General features: G+C 36.0%; 1 protein-coding gene across 1 annotated transcript in view; it reads right to left on the bottom strand.

Annotated features, from left to right (window-relative positions):
- Nucleotides 1-18,998, bottom strand: part of ARID5B (AT-rich interaction domain 5B) — a 198,296-nt gene that overhangs the window by 178,344 nt on the left and 954 nt on the right. The gene's annotated exons all lie outside the window — the stretch shown is intronic.

Consider the following 18,998-nt stretch of genomic DNA (forward strand, 5'->3'; position numbering starts at 1 on the left):
CTTCGGTCCACTGCCGGAGAGACAGCGTTGGGAGGTATGCGCATATGTGCTACTTATGCCTAGCTGCAGAACCTATTTGTGATTTTGCTTACTGTATTTGTTATGTCCTATCTGTATTTGTGCCACTGTCCGGGGCTACGGAATCTGTGACACCTTATAAATAAATAAGAATACATGAATTTGGGAAACAGTATGTGGCAGCGCTGCATTTCCATGCCTTGCTGTAGTTATTTTCCACTACATTTATTTACTACTGCAACAAATACTAGATGTATTACCACCAATTAAATTCCAACAAGATTAATGATGCTCATAAAAGCAATTAGTTTTAGTGGCCGCTGTAAAGAGTGTCATATGAAAAGATGCATTCAAGCAACTTGCTTCACTGGCAGCGACTACGTATAGAGGAGTCACTTTGAAGTTTACCTAAAGCTCATGAACATGTAATAGAACTCACAATGCCAAACCTGAAACAAACCTCTAACTATGGATGGATATAAACACAAAGAAGCTACAGAACAGAAAAGGGCCATCATTTAATGCAGAACAGATTTAAGATGCAGCATTGGACAGTCGCTTCTAAAAACATTTGTATGCAAAATGTATTTACCCCTGCAGATAAAACATAACAAAAAGTATTAAACGCCTTCTGCAATTAATTATTTAAAACTAAAATTAGGACACTGCAAATTCAGATAAAATGAGAACACTTCTTATTTAGATGGTGAACTTACTCCATAAACAAGCAATGAGACTCTGTTCAATAACATCTATACATGTTTTCATAGGAGCTGCAATACTGTGCACAAAGTCAACAGGTCAATGAAAAGAATGCACGGGTTTATTTACATACTGACTATAGTATATATATATATATAAAAATAATCACTACGCTAAAATCCAGATTCCTGTACAGTAACACTGGCTCCACATGGGGTTTGCCGTTTGGTGCTTAGGCAAAGTGAATTAGGGACATGATTGAAAAATGTTAAATATTTGGGGAATATCACACTAATATCGGAACAATCTGTCAATGTGGTCATTGATACTGGCCACTTTAAAACATACATGCCAACTCTCCCGGAATCCCGGGAGAGCTGGCAATTCTCCCGCATCTGCTGGCATGGAGGGGTGTATGGGTGGAAGGGGGACGGCCCGTCGCGATTCGCGTCATTTTGGCCCCGCCCCAGAGACGTAATGCCTGCTTTGGGTCTTTTTACCACTGTAAAAAGATCACAAACAGGCATATATCACTGGGGGGCGGGGCCAAAATGATGCAAATTACAAAGTCAACCCCCTTCTGTCCTCCCTTCACACCCCTCTTCAGTGATCTCCCGGAGGGAGCCTGTCAAAAGTAGGTAAGTATGGTTTAAAATAAAGTTGTTCTTTCAATAAAAACGTAACAGTCCAAAAAAGCAGTTTTCTTCAGTTGTTTAAAGAACGTTTTTTTTAACCTTCTGTTCTTGCCTTGACTATAACCCTTCTTGGAAATTTAATTTTGGGTGACTTATTGGAAAAGACTTCGCTCTATGGATTCCATCTTGAAGAGTGCTTTAAGGGTGACACTGAATTAGAAATTTGATACGTTTGGATAAATAAGTGTAATTATCTGAATTTCTTTAGACAAGCAACAGCAATGAGCAAATTTCTGAGCATAATATTTTACTTGCAACCAGTGAAACAAGTCAATAATCAGTCAATAGGCTCATAAAGCCATGACCAAATGGATATCAACGCAGCATTTCACATAATAACTCAGATCTTGCAGGATTTGAAGCGCTTTATGTTGAACATGTTTACTTTATCCTGTCCAGATGCTTTGATTAGAGATTAAAAAAAAAAAAAAGCTTTAATAACGAGTCATGTTTCAGTGATTTCCAGCAGACTATTAGAACATAAAAATTAGGTTAGCTGCATGAATTTCAAAGTGGATGAGCCTAGACACCCATTGAGATTTTAAAAACATATTTAAAGATTCTCTCTGCTGTGATGTTATAAGCATCCAAAATGTAGATGTAGAGCTGATCTGTTCTAAGGCATAATTCACGGATGGAACAAGAAAGTTGTTTATATGCTGTCAGGAAGGTAGTGTTTTTCCCCAGCATTTCAGACACATATATTTATATATATATTGCTATCGCAACATTGGCTATGTGAGCTAACACTTTGCTGATTATAATCCCCTTGAAATGCCATGGCGACTTCATTAAAGACACTGAACAAATTACTTGAGAACAATGAAACTCTTTATAAAAGTACATCAACAATAATCCCCCAAAAAATTGCTGAGGTCTCCTCTTGTAGTAATGTTGGCCACTAATTCCAGGCAACAACAGCATCCAGCTTTTCCCTTCATGGGATTAGACATGTTATATGCAGAGCTAAAATATGCAGGACCAACACCACCCCTGGGAGGGGAGTAACCTTGATGGCACCCCCAACCCCCTCTGGCTTTGAGACCCCACCCTCACCGCTTACCTGAGCAGGCAGCAGGTGGGGACAGCATTCTCCGGTCCTCTGAGTGTGGTGCTGACATCATAATAAAGCGCCACACTCTACCTTAACACCGAGCAGCAGCAGTTTCACATGTAAGAAGCTGGGAGCTGCTCTTCCTTCATATCAGCGGATGGTGCTTTGTCTAGCGGCATTAAAAACACTGGATGAGTAACATTATGTGTTCAGTATGTTAGATGCCCTAGGTAACCTCCTAGCAGGGGCAAATGCAGGATTTGTGGAGGGGGGGTTCCACACCACGCCACCAGTGGGCGTGACCAGCATGCATGGGTGGTGTGGCTATAATTTTAGACAGTGCTTAGCTGCTCTCCAACTCTTCTCATCCCCATAATATACACGGCAATGCTGCGTGGATACTGTTAGGTGCACGCAGCTCTCCATTTTCAAGCAGAGCTGTGTGAAGTGGGAACAGGGTCCAGCCACCTCAAGTATACAGTGCCACAGGCTTAGAATGGGGGTTTCCAGGCAATAGGAAACCCCCCTCCCCCCTCGGTTTGCCTATGCCTATGTTCATCTGATGGTAATACTGGCCCTTATCACATGTAATTTTGCTATGGATACACGTGATCAATCACTTTACTAGAACCAGACCAATGGAATAATTGAATGAAGTGATTGATCTTCATGTCACACAACATATGCACCACTCTGGCACAGGATATGCTGACAGAATGGAGGAGTGGAAGCCTCTGCAGTTAAACAGCTGTAAATAACAAAAAGTTAAAAAATACGCCTGCAGCTATATAATTGTGTCTGCTCAACCTGTCCAACTGGGGGCCCTCAACAGCACTTCTTCAACATCCTCTATTATATATCCTCACTTTTTAATGGGATCTGTCTGGCAAGTATGTAATTACAGTGTTTCAGGTGCATCCAATGAAAGGCCCGGACTGCACTGTGGATGTCCTCCAACATTCCAACCATCCTTTCCATAACAGAGATTCCCACATAATGATTTATCAAAAATCTCAACATCGAAAGTAAGGGGACTTTATGTCTTTGGTGGTCACTTCTTAGAAAACGGGGAATAAATACAGCAGATAAAACACGTAATATAACGGAAGGTATCAAAAGTATAACATTATGGGACTATGCTGGGAGCCTCAGAGCTTTCAAATTTTGGATGAATAAAAAAAAAAAAATTTCCTCCCACAGTAGGAGTCCAGCAGACTATGATATGCAAGGTAGGAGCTCCATGAGGATCAAGCCTAGGAAATGGTCCATAGACAATATGAATCAATTTAATGTACACAAAACTGATTTAGTATGTATGTATATATATACATACACACATGTATGTGTATATATATATATATATATATATATATATAGTGGCCTGCCTGTACGAGATCAGTAGCTGTCAGGGAGTGCTGGCCCCTATAGTGTCTGTAGGTATGTGTAGAATTATATCTATCTATATCTAGGTATATATATATATATATATATATATATATATATATATATATATATATATATATATATATATATATATATATATATATATATATATATATATATATATATATATATATATATATCTAGATCTCTCTATATATCTATCTATCCAGCCATCCAACACACACACACACACACACACACACACACACACACACACACGCATGTTATAACTGATGATTTAAATTTTCTATCTTGCAAACAGAGTGATAGAGATTTAGTACAATTTTAAATATATTCATCTTCCGTATATTGAAGAAAATCATGTAGCCACCTCCCGCTATCAAAAACAAACAGATTTCCAAAAACGGAAAAAAAATTATTACATTTAATTAAAAAAAAAAAAAAAGTTACTCATTGAGAAGTAGGAGGAAGCAAAATAGTATAACATACAGAAGTTGTAAAATACTTGAACTATTTTCACACAAACAAGGCGTGGCACTGTAAAAATGTCCAGTGGCTAAATAGCTATAAATTAGCTAAAGTGATACAAAGTATCTGTTGTTTACAACAGCCTTTTGAAATTAAATGCTAGAAAATATATGCTGCTCTCTCTAGGATTTTTTTGTGTTTTGCTTTTCTATTCAGAATAGTACTTTTCTCTCACTTTGAGTGACAGTTCTACAGCAGATAGAAAGTGAAGCCAAAGTGAAATACTTGTTTTGTCTAAATAAGTGTGTAACCTACACACAGAAGAGACACCCAATACCTCACATGTCACTGCTCAAAATTGACAGGTGTAGACATGCCCCAAATCCACCAAAACCCCTTCAAGTTTATCAACGTCCCACACAAGGTATGCACATCATCATTTAATTGGTTGCTATGGGTTACAGCACATATGCACCAGGTCATTCATGGTGAATGACAAAACAGATCAAACCACCTTTCACAATATAATATTCTGAACATGACACAGAAACCCACGATACTCTGAATATGTAGTGAAAATGCATCTAAATACAACATTTTGAGTCATTGGATCTTTTAAACTATGTATATTAAAATATATATTGTTATCCATTTATTATACATTTTGTAAGAAAAAAAAATGACCCCCTCCCAATTGCATTTTTACTGTATTTTAAAAGTGATACTAGTTTTAGGCTCAAAACCAGTTTCATAATTTGGCCTTTTATATTCTACAAAAAAATAAATTTAAAAGAAAAACCGAGTCATTCACATTACGCACCATTACATTTCAATAATTACCTGTTACATCATATTTACTTTCCCAATACATTTGGAAATTACCCATAATTTGACATGTTTGAACTAAAATGCTCCCCGCAGCCTGAGCAGCCACAAAACCATGCAATGGACAGAAAACCATATTGTTCTATACTACCCTCTCCTGTTATACCTGATCCCCTCCACGGACTCCCTATATCTGCCATCTGTTTTCCCTCCCTTTAGGACAGGCCTGTCCAACCTGCGGCCCTCCAGATGTTGTCAAACTACAAGTCCCAGCATGCCCTTCCAACTATCAACAGGTTGTCTACTGGCAAACCATGCTGGGACTTGTAGTTGAAACACCTGGAGGGCCGCAGGTTGGACAGGCCTGCTTTAGGATGTAAGCTCTTACGAGCAGGCCCCTCTTCCCTCCTGTCTCTATACCTACTCTTCTGTTCCAACTTCACTGGAGTAGATATGCTTGGAGCTTTACGAGTCCTAGTATTTTGAATTTATTGTTCTGTAATGTTTAACCCTGTATGGTTCATTGTTTGTATTCTGTACTGCGCTGCGGAAATCTTGTGGCGCCCTATAAAGGATAACAATACTAATAATAATAATAATAATAATATTAATATTGGTCAAGCCTCATGAACATGAGCTATTAAGTGTCCCAGCGTCATATGTGGTTCCTGGCAAAATGATAGAGTGAGTTTACATGAAAACTGGTTCAGCGCATGAAATGGCTGCCTCCTCTGTGCGTACAGGTGCTTTTAATTTATAGTTAATGCCTTATGTTCCCACATGGTTTCTGGTGTCATTTTTTTCACTGGGAGTTTAAAATTCAACATCCCAATACCCTCACTTTTCTAAATGGCAAAAAAAAACCACAACTTTTTTGTCATTTAATGAAGATATGAGCAAAACTACTACTTTAAGTCAAAATAAATAAATAAAATACCACAATTTACATAAAAATTACAGCAGGCAGAATAACCTGAACTTTGGGCTGCGCTCAGATTACCTTCACTACACTGCTTCCTGGGTCATGTGTGGAATTTTTATGGTCATGACACATTTGTACACCTGCTTTTCAGTCTATATTAAACATGTGGCCTTGGCATAAAACAGCATAACGCTATACAACAAAACAATGAAATTGGTTATATTATATCTGCCTTATGTGGTACATTGTACAACAGGAAGACACACACACACACACACACACACACACACACACACACACACACACCAATCATCTTTCCTCTGCATATAGCTGTTACACATACAAATACTCCTATCTTAGATTACAATCTATTACTGTCTTGCAGTATATCAGTATATCATTGTACATATCTTACTCACAAGCAGAGAAAAGTACATACATACTTATCAATAATCATTTACCAACTTTTTTTTTTTACTGTAAATAATTCGGGTCATGTACTTTTACCTTTGCATTACTGTGTGAATTCAGAACTGACGTGTCAAGCAACAAGGATTATAATCATTTCCTTACCGTTGATAGCGGAAAGTAAAGAAAAAAATGCACTTAGACTTATACAGCCTTTAACGCAGCATATTTTTGTAACTGGCACAATATACTCCATACTGTAGATATAAGTATTTTAGAATTTCTAGAGGCGTTCCTTTACCATAATAAGGCACAAAGCCATAGCAATATATTTATTATATTCGTTATATCAGTTTTGGCAGTCCTCCAGGACTTTCTGCGACTCTAAACTTCCCTAAGAGGTTCCAAACATGTTTTTTGGGAATCCTGCCAATATATATATATATATATACACACACATACACACACATACATACATACATATACACACACACACACATTATATATATATATATATTTACAACATATACAACGATGCCTTTGCTGTGCAAAATAAGACAGACCTTATAGAGAGGTCATAAATGCATTTTCAGGATTTTCTCCAATCATGTTGATGCCTGCAAATCACCCATTAGTATTGTCTAAATGGATTTATGCCTATGAATATCGACTTTTCAACCATTAAGATCTTCGTGTTTGATTTCATCCTTCCCGGCTGTGGATCACACAGCATTTTTACGCGTTATCAATGCAACAGTCATAAGATCAAACCATGAAGAATGTTTCAGCCAGAAGGTTTTCCCATCAGATACCTTAGAAATAGTGCAGATCTCGGCAGCCAATATTACTTGTGTCAAGCAGAGAAGCAATTTACTAGGATACACCAATCCCAGGCAGTATGCACGCTTCAACTCCATACAGTAATTACTTTCTTCTCTTCAAGAGAGAATACATATTTATAGCCTTTTAAACTAATGTATACATGTTCTGTGTTAGTTTTCTCAATGTATACTAATAATGTGTGTATATACACACACACACACACACATATATATATATATATATATATATATATATATATATATATATATATATATATATATATATATATATATATATATATATGGTGTGTGTGTATATACACACATTATTAGTATATTATACACACACACACATCTCAATCACAAGAGAGTATAATGCACAGGACACAAGTACTCTCTGGCTGATATTGGCTAAGTTATTAAAATAAACAGCCCACTCCCCCCACATTTTAAAGGCTCCAATATTTTAGGGGAAAAAATGAAAATTAAAAAAAGGCCACGTTGTTACTCTACCCCGGCACCTTGGAGCACGAACATGGACGCGTGCCAAACATTAAGGTCACTGGAATGGTGCCATATAAAATCACCGCTTTCCTGACCTTCTGAAAATATTTAGTCACAAAATTATATATATATATATATATATATATATATATATATATATATATATATATATATATATTCTTTAATTAATAAGTCTTAAATCTTTTTAACCAATTTGAATAAGGTAGCAGCAATATCGTTATTCCAAAGTGCAACTTATCTCAAACAAACAGTGTCACGTGGGAAAAAACCAGAGAAGCAAAAGTGCCGGTGACTCACGCAGTGTCAGAGAGGAGCTGACACAGGTAATAACTCTGGCTTTGAACTGTGTGCGGGCGCCTGTTTTGCATATCTACTTTTGTTTTGAGTATAAGCAGTTGTTTTATCACTCCAGGGAACATAGTGTAAAAGGAAAACTCCATCTATATAGATTTTTTATTTAGGGGCGGTTAAATGCGCAAAATAGTCCCTAAAGGTCTATTTTGCAAATATTACCTCCTATCTATAACAATTTGCTATATAAACTCTCTAGTAGCATGTATAGAGGACTCACCTCTCCTGCAATCTCCAGTGGGATGGCTGTACCAAGTCCTCTGTTTACTGCTGTCCAAACCTGATGATGTCCCAAACAGAGGGGACCAACCTGAGACAGAGGACAGCCCATCCACCAAAGATGGGGGCAGCTCCAGGAAAGCTAAGTATTATATATACTCTGTTAGATAGGACCTGGTAGTCATTTAAAGTCTATAAGATGACTTGAACTTAGAAATTATATGAACTTAGCCTTTAAAGTGCACACATTACCTATACACTGAAGGCAGCCATTTATCATCATCACCATTTATTTATATAGCGCCACTAATTCCGCAGTGCTGTACAGAGAACTCACTCACATCAGTCCCTGTCCCATTGGAGCTTACAGTCTAAATTTCCTAACACACAAACACAGACTAGGGTCAATTTAATATCAGCCAATCAACCTACTAGTATGTTTTTGGAGTGTGGGAGGAAACCGGAGCACCCGGAGGAAACCCACAAAAACACAAGGAAAACATACAAACTCCACACAGATAAGGCCAAGGTCGGGAATTGAACTCATGACCCCAGTGCTGTGAGGCAGAAGTGCTAACCACTAATCCACCATGCGGCCCATTTAATATTCATGAGAATGCACTGGAGAGGACCACAAGATAACTATCTGTATTCTATACATTGCAATAGTTCTTAGTGCAAGACTACATTTTCATGGATGCTGTTTTTGCCCACAATATGTCTGCCTCTATTGTGTCCAAGATATTAAAAGGTTATCCCATAGTAATGTCAATTATTCAGACATTTTCTATGACCGCTTGCCCACTGGGGGCAATGTTCTACTAGAATCTGTGGCTAATATAGTATTTTATCAAAAATCAGCTATATGTTAATCATACAAAACATACAGATGACTGAGGGCTATGTCTGTGTTAAAAGAACTAAACCCATAGGCGTTGCTGAAAAATAAAGTGAAAATAAACCCTGCTTAAAATGGCATCTGTTCTGTTAAAATCAAATTCACTATCCAGTTATCATCAGCCTATGCAGAGAAAGAGGAATTTTATTTTTCAGTTGGTTTAATTATATTGAAAATAAAAAGGACCGTTCCAAAGACAAATCTTTGAATACATTTTTAAAGAAAATAGGGACAATTGTCACCTCTGCTGTCCAGCCCCTTCAAATGATTACCTCTACTCTATGTACAAAAAGGAGAGACTTTAGGAATTCATACACACTATAGAATACATTATGTGTTGTGCGAATAATAATTCATTGTCTTCCAAATAAAATTTGCTGTATAAATATACAATATGTAAAGCATTGTTCTACATATGTCACCCAGCGACCAAGTTAGAGATATTGCAGGAGCACAATGCATGGATTTTTCAATAAGTGAGGTTCAGCGTGACAGAATTATGATGTACCTTTCCCAGAGTGAGCATTATTGAAAAAGGTACAATCTACATATTTTCACTCTCCAGAGCAATATAGTCATTATGTTTAGGGGACTTGCAGCATAAAAGAGCCAATTTATCTCACATGAGCTGAGAAATACTACTTAGTAACTAAGCAACTGAAGGCAAAATATGTTCTCATTAATTCACTCTTATGCTTATTTAAAAGACACAATTAGAAAATTTTTACTTTCCAGTCTGCATAACATAGGGTTAGATTACAATATTTATTCTGAAAGACTAGTTAAGTGTCACTGGCTATTTTAGCTACAGTAAAGGGTGGGGGACTTTCCACTGCATGTTCTACCTGTTCAGTCATATGCATCTAGTACACGAAATATAGAGAAGTGTCAAACATCGTCAAACGTCAGTCATTAGTAAGCGCTAAACTACCAGCCAGTCCAACGCTCCACCGGTTGGGTTATGAAACCTGTGGTCTGCCCCACTCCGCCAACATGCATACAAAGTATCCATCAGTCATTCTCCTGGAAAAGTTTACCAAACGACAAAATACAATGAGACAGTATTGTGGTATTCAATTAAAATGGTCACCTGTTAAATGCACAAAGTGGAATTTGACAAAATGACACATTTATGTGGAGGTGCCGTGTCGTGAGAGATACAAATTAAGTCTTGTTCCAGACTCCAGCACCTGTATTAGCTTCCATTACTTGCGTCAGTAGTGGGATTTTTTTTTTTGTTATTAAAAGTCACCAAATTTCGTAAAGACGAGCTGCCCTAATTTTAATGTCTGAATCCAAAATCAGCCACAAATAAATGGAAAAAATAAACAAACCTAATTTTAAAATATAAGTGACTAACTGGATCCGCTCACCAGGCAAAGTGAATTTTCTATTCAATGTTTCGGGATATCATGGTGTCCCTCTGGGGTAAATTTATCAAGCTACGGGTTTGAAAAAGTGAAGATGTTGCCTATAGCAACCAGATTCTAGTTATCATTTATTTAGTACATTCTACAAAATGACAGCTAGAATCTGATTGGTTGCTATAGGCAACATCTCTACTTTTTCAAACCAGCAGCTTCATTAATTTACCTCTATGAGTCAGAAATACCCCAAAAAATATATACCTTTTCTTTTTCCAATCATAAGAGGATGTTACAGATGTTTTTGATGCATGCATGTGATGTTTGCAAACCATTATTACAGGAGCCATTTTGCCATCCATAGTCAGGCAAAAAGTACTTAATTAAGTTTTATTTTACATGTTCCACAGAATTTTGTGTGGATTATTGTTTATTTATATAGTGCCACCATATTATGTAGCGCTGTACAGAGAATAGTTATCAGTCACATAATTCGCTGCCCCACTGCGAGTACACACACTAGGGGTCCATTTTAGTCAGTAGCCAATTAACCTACAAGTATGTGTTTGGATTGTGGGATGAAACTGGAATGCAAACTTTGAGAGAACATACAAACTCCACAGAGATAAGACACTAGACGGGAAATCTAACTCATGACCCCAACGTTGGGAGACAGCAATGCGAACCAAAGTGTCACCTCATGGACTTAATTAAATGTCCATGTTTAAGATCTACATTGGCAAGATACAATATATGTTTAAAGTCACACTTCAAAATCACAACAGTGCTATTAAATTAGATATTGAAAACATTTTGAAGATTGGGATCAGCTATTATTTTGTGCGACATAAAACACCAGCCGCATGAATTAAGGGAGATAGACAGACAGCAACAGATGAAAAAAATTACTTCCCATAGAAGCATACTGGATATACACATTGCAATCACCGCAACCAAAAGGACTCAATAAACTATACTCTTTATCTTGCCTCGTGGATTGATTTTTTTTCTTAAATTGCAGCAATTTTCTTGTTCTTCTCAATTTAAATCTAAGGTTAGTGCTCAAAACATTAGCACTTGTCCTTTGATTGCTAACATTTACATTTGGTCTTTCTTGGATTACTTATTTACATTCATACAGGTTAAAACCTACAAAATTCAGTGTGAACACGTGATCTTTTCTCCTTGACTTCCATTGACCTCTAAAACCATTAAGTGTGTACTTTCATTCAGGTCCACACTTCCTTATATGAATGAGTTGTTGCATTAGCTGTCTTGTTATGATGATGTGCCCCAATGCCCGGTCTAGCAAACTTATTATTGTGGCCATGTGACATTATTCTGTTTTAATATTGGCTATGTTGTATCAATTCTTCTGTGATGTCATAAAGTAAATGTGCCAACAATTTGATTCTATCTAAAACTTTCTACAGTTTTCCCTAGGACATGTTGTACGTAGATATTTTAATCATGTGCTTTTATCATTTTTAATGGAGCACATCAATTGGAATCTCCTACTTGTACAAACGTCTCCTGGATCACAAGTTGTTTAATTTTTCTTTATATATTAAATAATATAAATACAGTTTGGATATGTTATGTTGTGGGAATTTTCACAAAGGGATGCTGGGATGTCCAAAAATATTGAATAAAATTTAGTTTGCATTGGTATGTGGTGTAGGTTTGTTATGGTTTACAGTTAAGGTGGTATCTTGCCCATTTCTACACAGTTTATATCTTTTAAATATAACCATGTTACAACTGGCCGGTAATGGTTTTTTTTATGTTTACGTACTGAAGCTTTTTTTTCACTCTAGTAATCATACATGCCTTCCAATGGATCATATTGAGCTAGTTTTAATTGAAATAACATGAATTAAAGGACTAAGTGGTAATTTTACTAAAGCTTTCTAAAAGAAAAACTGGAGGTGTGTCCTATAGTAACCCATTAGATTCTAACTATCATGTTCTAGAATGTACTAGATAAATGATAGCTAGAATCTGATTGGTTGCTGTGGGCAACACCTCCACTTTTCCTTTTAGAAAGCTTTAGTAAATCCACCTCTAAATATCTTTTAGCATCAATATTTATCTTTGGATGTCTCCAATTGCCATATTTTTAGTTTCTGAACTTAAATGCAGTACCCAGGGGCTGCCATTGTAATCAGATCACACTAATACTATTTATGAATGGATTCGACGACTTAAGAACTCGTCCTAAATTCACACATACACAGCAAAGCAACAATGCCACTATTTTCCCCCCAAAAAAATGGTAGAATGCTTTCTACGAATAACCAAATAATCATTGTTTGAAGACATTAAAAAAACTCTTCTTTTACTTGTCAAAACAACCATAAAATAACCACTACATCTATATAAACTATATTTATCGCATGTTTTCCCTTCAATACATAACATACTTCCCTCCTTTACATATTGCCCCTCTGGGGAGGTCCAAGGGGCAAGTGCACCACAGCCCCGCCCCCTCGGTGCAATGCTAAAAGAAACAAGAACATAAAGGGAAGGAGATAAAACAACTATTCTACTTCAGACATGAGCAATATATAGTTACTGATAATAAAAAGGCCTGACAAAAATAATATATTTTAAAAACATATAAACAAAGAGCTATCAAAATGAAATATACTATGAAGGAAGATGAACACAGACAATAACTTTAATTATTGTACCACAAATTGTACATATATAAAACGATCCTTTTGAGGATTGAAGAGAGTTTGTAATAAGTGGGAACCTTACTAGAACAAATGGGAGATTCCCAAACTACACTTCCTCAGACCAATATGCAAATGAGCCATGCCAAAGAAGAACAGACTTCTGGGTAATAGCCCTTCTTTTGGGATGGCTAATATGAATATTATGTGTGAGAAAAAAAAAAACAGTGTCATACATCTTAGTTTATTTGGCATAGTGCCATTTCCTAAAACTGCTTCTAGTTAAAAGGCCATTGGACAATTTACACACAATATGTTCTACCACCCAAGATTTTACAATGTAACAAACTTACTAAATAACTATCTACTGTATGATGCTGCAACAATTTACAAATAACCTTTATAAAACATAATAAATGTTAATGGCAATATAAATACCTATCTGTCCCTGTTCTAAGTACACAGAGCTGTAAAAGTTCATAAGAATCGCATTACTAAGAAGTGATTTGTTATATTCGAAAAACACATATGGCAATCACAGCAAAAGTAAAGTATGACTGGCAGACGCCCCTTGTACTGTACTGCCCACATTGAGAGATCACCATGGCCGATTCCGGACACTGAAGACTGTACAAGTGATCTATGTAAGTATATTATACTTATCTATCGATTTCACATGTATGAAAAAAAAAAAATCTTACAGGGATATTTAATGTATATGTTTGCATTTTCAGCTTTAGATCCTCTTTAAACTGTCATATGTCTCTCACAGACAAAAATAAAATAAAAAAAACACATAGCTAATCAGTGCTAATAGTAGAGACGGGGGCAATGAGAACAACCAGATTACATACAGAAACCACAAAGCAATTTCTAGTGCTTAATGCTGCTATCAATTTCAGGCCCTAGGCACTTGCCTAGGTTGCCTTGTTGGTAATATGAGCATAGACAAATAATCAGAGACATGGTAATAATATACGGTTAACTATACGAGAGCCTCTTCATTAGAGAAAGGAAAACCTACTAAACAACTGCAGAATTTCAACACAACAGAATAAACCCAAAACATAAAAATAAAGCACAACATACAACAAGATCAACAAGATATGAATACAAAAGAAACAGTCATCACACAGCAGGCTCAAGTTACCAGAGAATCATCCAATGGACCCAAAACCCACGTAAGCCGCATATTATACCTGTTATAATAAAAAAAACAAAAAAATAAAAAAAACACTTACAAACATTGGAATGTTAATTTCAACTTCTACTTAATCTCTCAGTCAAAATCATTCCCATAACTTTGTACTGCACTTAGAGGATGAATTTAAATTTTACTTCCTACTAATGCAGGCTGTATAGGTGAGGCCCTAAAGGGGTTCTGTCCCTTGGTGTTTGTGCCACTGGAATCTACCCCCAAAAGATCTAACCCTAGACCTTACATTACCTGCAAAGTAACCTCAAGCAAAAAAAACACAACAAAAAACCCCTTGCACAGTAATAAGATGTATTAGTGGAAATGTAAAGAAAAACAGATATACCGTTTCTAGTCATCACCGGCATGCTTCAGCTTATTGCTACCTAGGATACAGTTGCAAGAGACCCAAATGGTGTGCGTTCTCCATAATGATATCATAGCCTTGCGCCCAAAAATGCCTTAAAGTTTCACTGCCTGTTGGTTGTTGCTCCATTCAGATCCCATCCCCAACACTGTTAAAAGTATAATGTGCTATTCTACTCAATTCACTTTTGTGTGCTAATAATCCTTTTCAAGTGCTTAATTAATCATTTTTGTCTACATCAATAACCACTTATTGAATTACAATCTGATTGCGGTAGGTTACATATGGTGACCTGTGTTTTTACATATCTACCCCCAAAGATTTAATAGCTCTACCACTTTCAGAAAAAAACTGGGTTGCTTCTATGTTTTATTGATGCTTAGTTTATAAAGCTATTGTATAGTAAAGCAAAGTGACCATCCCTCCATGTTACGACATTTTGGTACCAGGGGGCACTGTTTCATTTCTGTCTATGGAAGTTATTTAATTACATGTAAGCAACAGATAGTGGCTAAAAACAAACATGAAAGGAGATAAAGTCCCTTTGCAATAAAGCAATACATGTTACTGAAAATTCATAAAACATACTAGTAGGTTAATTGGCTGCTATCAAAATTGACCTTAGTCTCTTTCTCTGTCTGTCTGTCTGTGTGTGTTAGGGAATTTAGACTGTAAGCTCCAATGGGGCAGGAACTGATGTGAATGAGTTCACTGTACAGCGCTACGGAATTAGTGGCGCTATATAAATAAATGGTGATGATGTTGATGATGAGTCATAGAAGAAAAAAGTAAAAATAAGTGAAATTTAAAAATGTATTATATTTAAACCCACAATCGACAAATGGGTCTCATATAGCGAATCCCAACCAGGACTTTAGCACAAAAAGACATTTATAAATCATATAAGCTGTATACACACACAAAAAGTCATGACAAGACATAAACTGGCCATTATAAGTAGCCATTTGTCACAAAACATAACATCGCCTGTGTTAGATCACTATAGCTTATGTTACCTATAAAAACATAAGCACACAACAATGCCAATACATGAATGAAAAACCTTTTTGACATATTACACAATGCTTTGCAGGTTTTAGCAATGAATGAGCTCATATATCATTCACGCCGATAGGTTATAGGGTAATTATTGTTCCCAAGACTACATAAACTGCCAAGCTAAATTCAAACTTATATAAGGCCGAGAATAAACACTTACAATGTAAGCTAAAGCAGAAATTGGCAGACTGCAGCAACATATGCCAGGTTACTTATTAATATTTTATTACACTTATAATTAAACAATGTACACCACGAATCAACAGTAATTTATGTAAAGGCGTTGGGATTGTCATTGTTCACACAAAAACATAATACAGTTTCCTCCTACTCCATTGCTTTTTGTCTTAGATTGTAAGCTCTTTGGGCGTGATTTTAAGAACTGTGTCGCAGAGCTTGCTGTGCAAGACGTTAGCACAATTATTATTATTAAACAGAGTTTGTGTTTGAACAACAGCTTACTGTAGAGATCAGCAGTAGCTATTCTTAAATCAATATTATCTTCAGTAACTATGTTAATAATAACAATACCTGCTGCAGAGTTACAAATAAATATTTTTATACCAAAATAATGTTAAAGACACATCCATGGAACCATAAAAAAGCACCAACGAAATCTCTAATCAGAAATTATAGCCCTAATAAAATGACTTCATCTATCAAGGACAATCAACAACAAAACATAAAAGATTATTATGGCTAAATGAGGCAAAAGTACAGGGACCCCCTTATCAAAGCAAACATGACCTCCAAAATAATTCCTGGGATTAACACTTATTAAACAGAAAGAGGGGGGATTAGTACAAATAAGTAAATATTTTTGAAACTGAAAAAAAAAAAAAAAAGTATTCAAAATCTGCAGAATGATTTTAAAATCAATAATAAATGCCTGAGAATGTATATAAACAAGTTAATGGAACAAGTGAAAACAACGTGTATTTTAACATAGGAGTGTTATGTTGCCCTCTCTAGGTTCTGGCTCTCAGTGCTGGTTTCTGTAGGCTTACTGCCAATGAAGTAACACTGTATTCTATTGCTTCTGCTATCCTGCTAATGAATGACTAACTCAGGCCAGAGGGGAAATGACATCACCAGGGTGTAAAACAGAACTGCATTAGGAAACTTTCTACCTGTTTCAATTATTTATCAATATTATCTTGTACAACATAACTCGACCATTGCATAATTTCTCAAAACGTCATTACCTCCCCAGAAAAATTATTTAATGCTGTCAAACCAGTTACTGCAAATCATTCATGCATACACACACAAACACACAGAGGAGGAAATTAAATTTGCCAGTTGGAAAAAAACAAACAATTAAATAAAACAAAATATGTTTCATATAAATATGTTTGACTGCATTAAGGTTTATGGAGGGGAAATAAAAATATGTAAAATTTAATTGTGCAAGAAAAAATATAAACATATGCCAACGCCCTGTAGTCAAAAAAGCCCAATCATAATCTATTTATAGCATACAATTAAATCTACCAATTGTTCAACTATTAAAATGAGATCTCAAAACTGCATTGTCTAAAACTGTTTTCAGCTTGTTATTGATGCTGCTCAGGCACTAATAAAAAGGCTGAGTCATTTCCTTTAAGTGGCAAGAGAACATGGATGATATTCATACTCGTTTCTTGATATTTAATCCTTCCCCTTTTTCCAGATCACAAACCATGTTGAAGTAATAAATTTGAAAAGCAAATAATAAGTACTAGCGAGGGGGAGGCAGATGAGGGGGGTAGACAGCTGCACAGGAAAGTTAGACAGGGGGAGGGGACAAGATCAGATCTTGGCAGAAGTGAGGTCAACCTGTTAATGTTTTTTGGGTTGTTTTATTTTTGTTTTTTTAAACAACCTTTTTTTTTACAAGTTGCAGAATGTCAACTTAATATTGTTGACATGAACAGACATATACACACATAAAAAAAACTTGGGCAATGAAAAACAAAGCAATCATCTGAGCATAGGGGGGCAGCCAAGCACAGCTTAGAATACTGAAGCCATTTAAAACATGTAATATTAAACTGCAATGTAACACTAGCTTTAAATAAAGGCAAGACAAAACTGCAGTTAAGCCCATTAGGTGATAGGCTGACTTAAGCAAACAGCAATCTTAAAAATAGGATGACTTCTATTTAGCCTTTAGACAAGTGATCTAAAACTGGATAAGCAGAGTCCACTGGAACAATGATGTTTATATGATTTAACATGCAATCTATTCCCTTAAATATAGTGCTTGTACATGTACACTATAAATATAGTCCAGCAGTAACGTATTGCAGCCATTTGAGTACAATAAACCAACATAATTGCAGTGCTACTTGAAATTACAGATCAGAAAAAAATACATTGTAAACAGATCATGCTTTGATGATTTGGGCTATTATCTGAAAAATGTCAACTGTAAATCAAACATTTTTGCGGCTATGGTTGGGGGGGGGGGGAGTAGGGGGTTGCAATTCTAGATATTAAAAAAATAATAAAAAAATCAAAATCACTGCATTGTGCATTTTTGTCTGTTGTCAGCACATCAGGAGTTAATTTATGACATGATGGCAATTAGTCATAAATACCTTCCAATGAAACGATCGTTTTAATAAATAATCTAAAACCATCATTGTTAAGGATTAGGCAGTTAATGCATAACGTGTTTGTGCTAGTTAAAGACTGATTTTTTTTTTTTCTCTCAATCCGCCCAAGCAGATCTGCAAGTTATTTTGAATGTATTTATTCAGGTACCTGTCATTTATCACTTTATTCAACACGTCTTTGCCAGCAAAATAGCTTTTGATCTCACTCAGCCTCCATTTCGTAATTTCCTCCCTCTTAAAACATATCAAACACAGTACTGAGATGGGAACAATATCATGCACTGCAATAATAAACCAGTGGGACTGTAATGGATGCAATCAGCAATAAAACACACACAGCCATATGACTGATACCAAACAAGAATATTAAGCCTTTTTTTACAGCTACAAAATGCAGAAATCACATTAGCTGGGTTATTAATAGG

This window comes from Mixophyes fleayi, chromosome 6 (genome assembly GCF_038048845.1).
Source record: "Mixophyes fleayi isolate aMixFle1 chromosome 6, aMixFle1.hap1, whole genome shotgun sequence".
Classification (NCBI taxonomy): Eukaryota; Metazoa; Chordata; class Amphibia; order Anura; family Limnodynastidae; genus Mixophyes; species Mixophyes fleayi.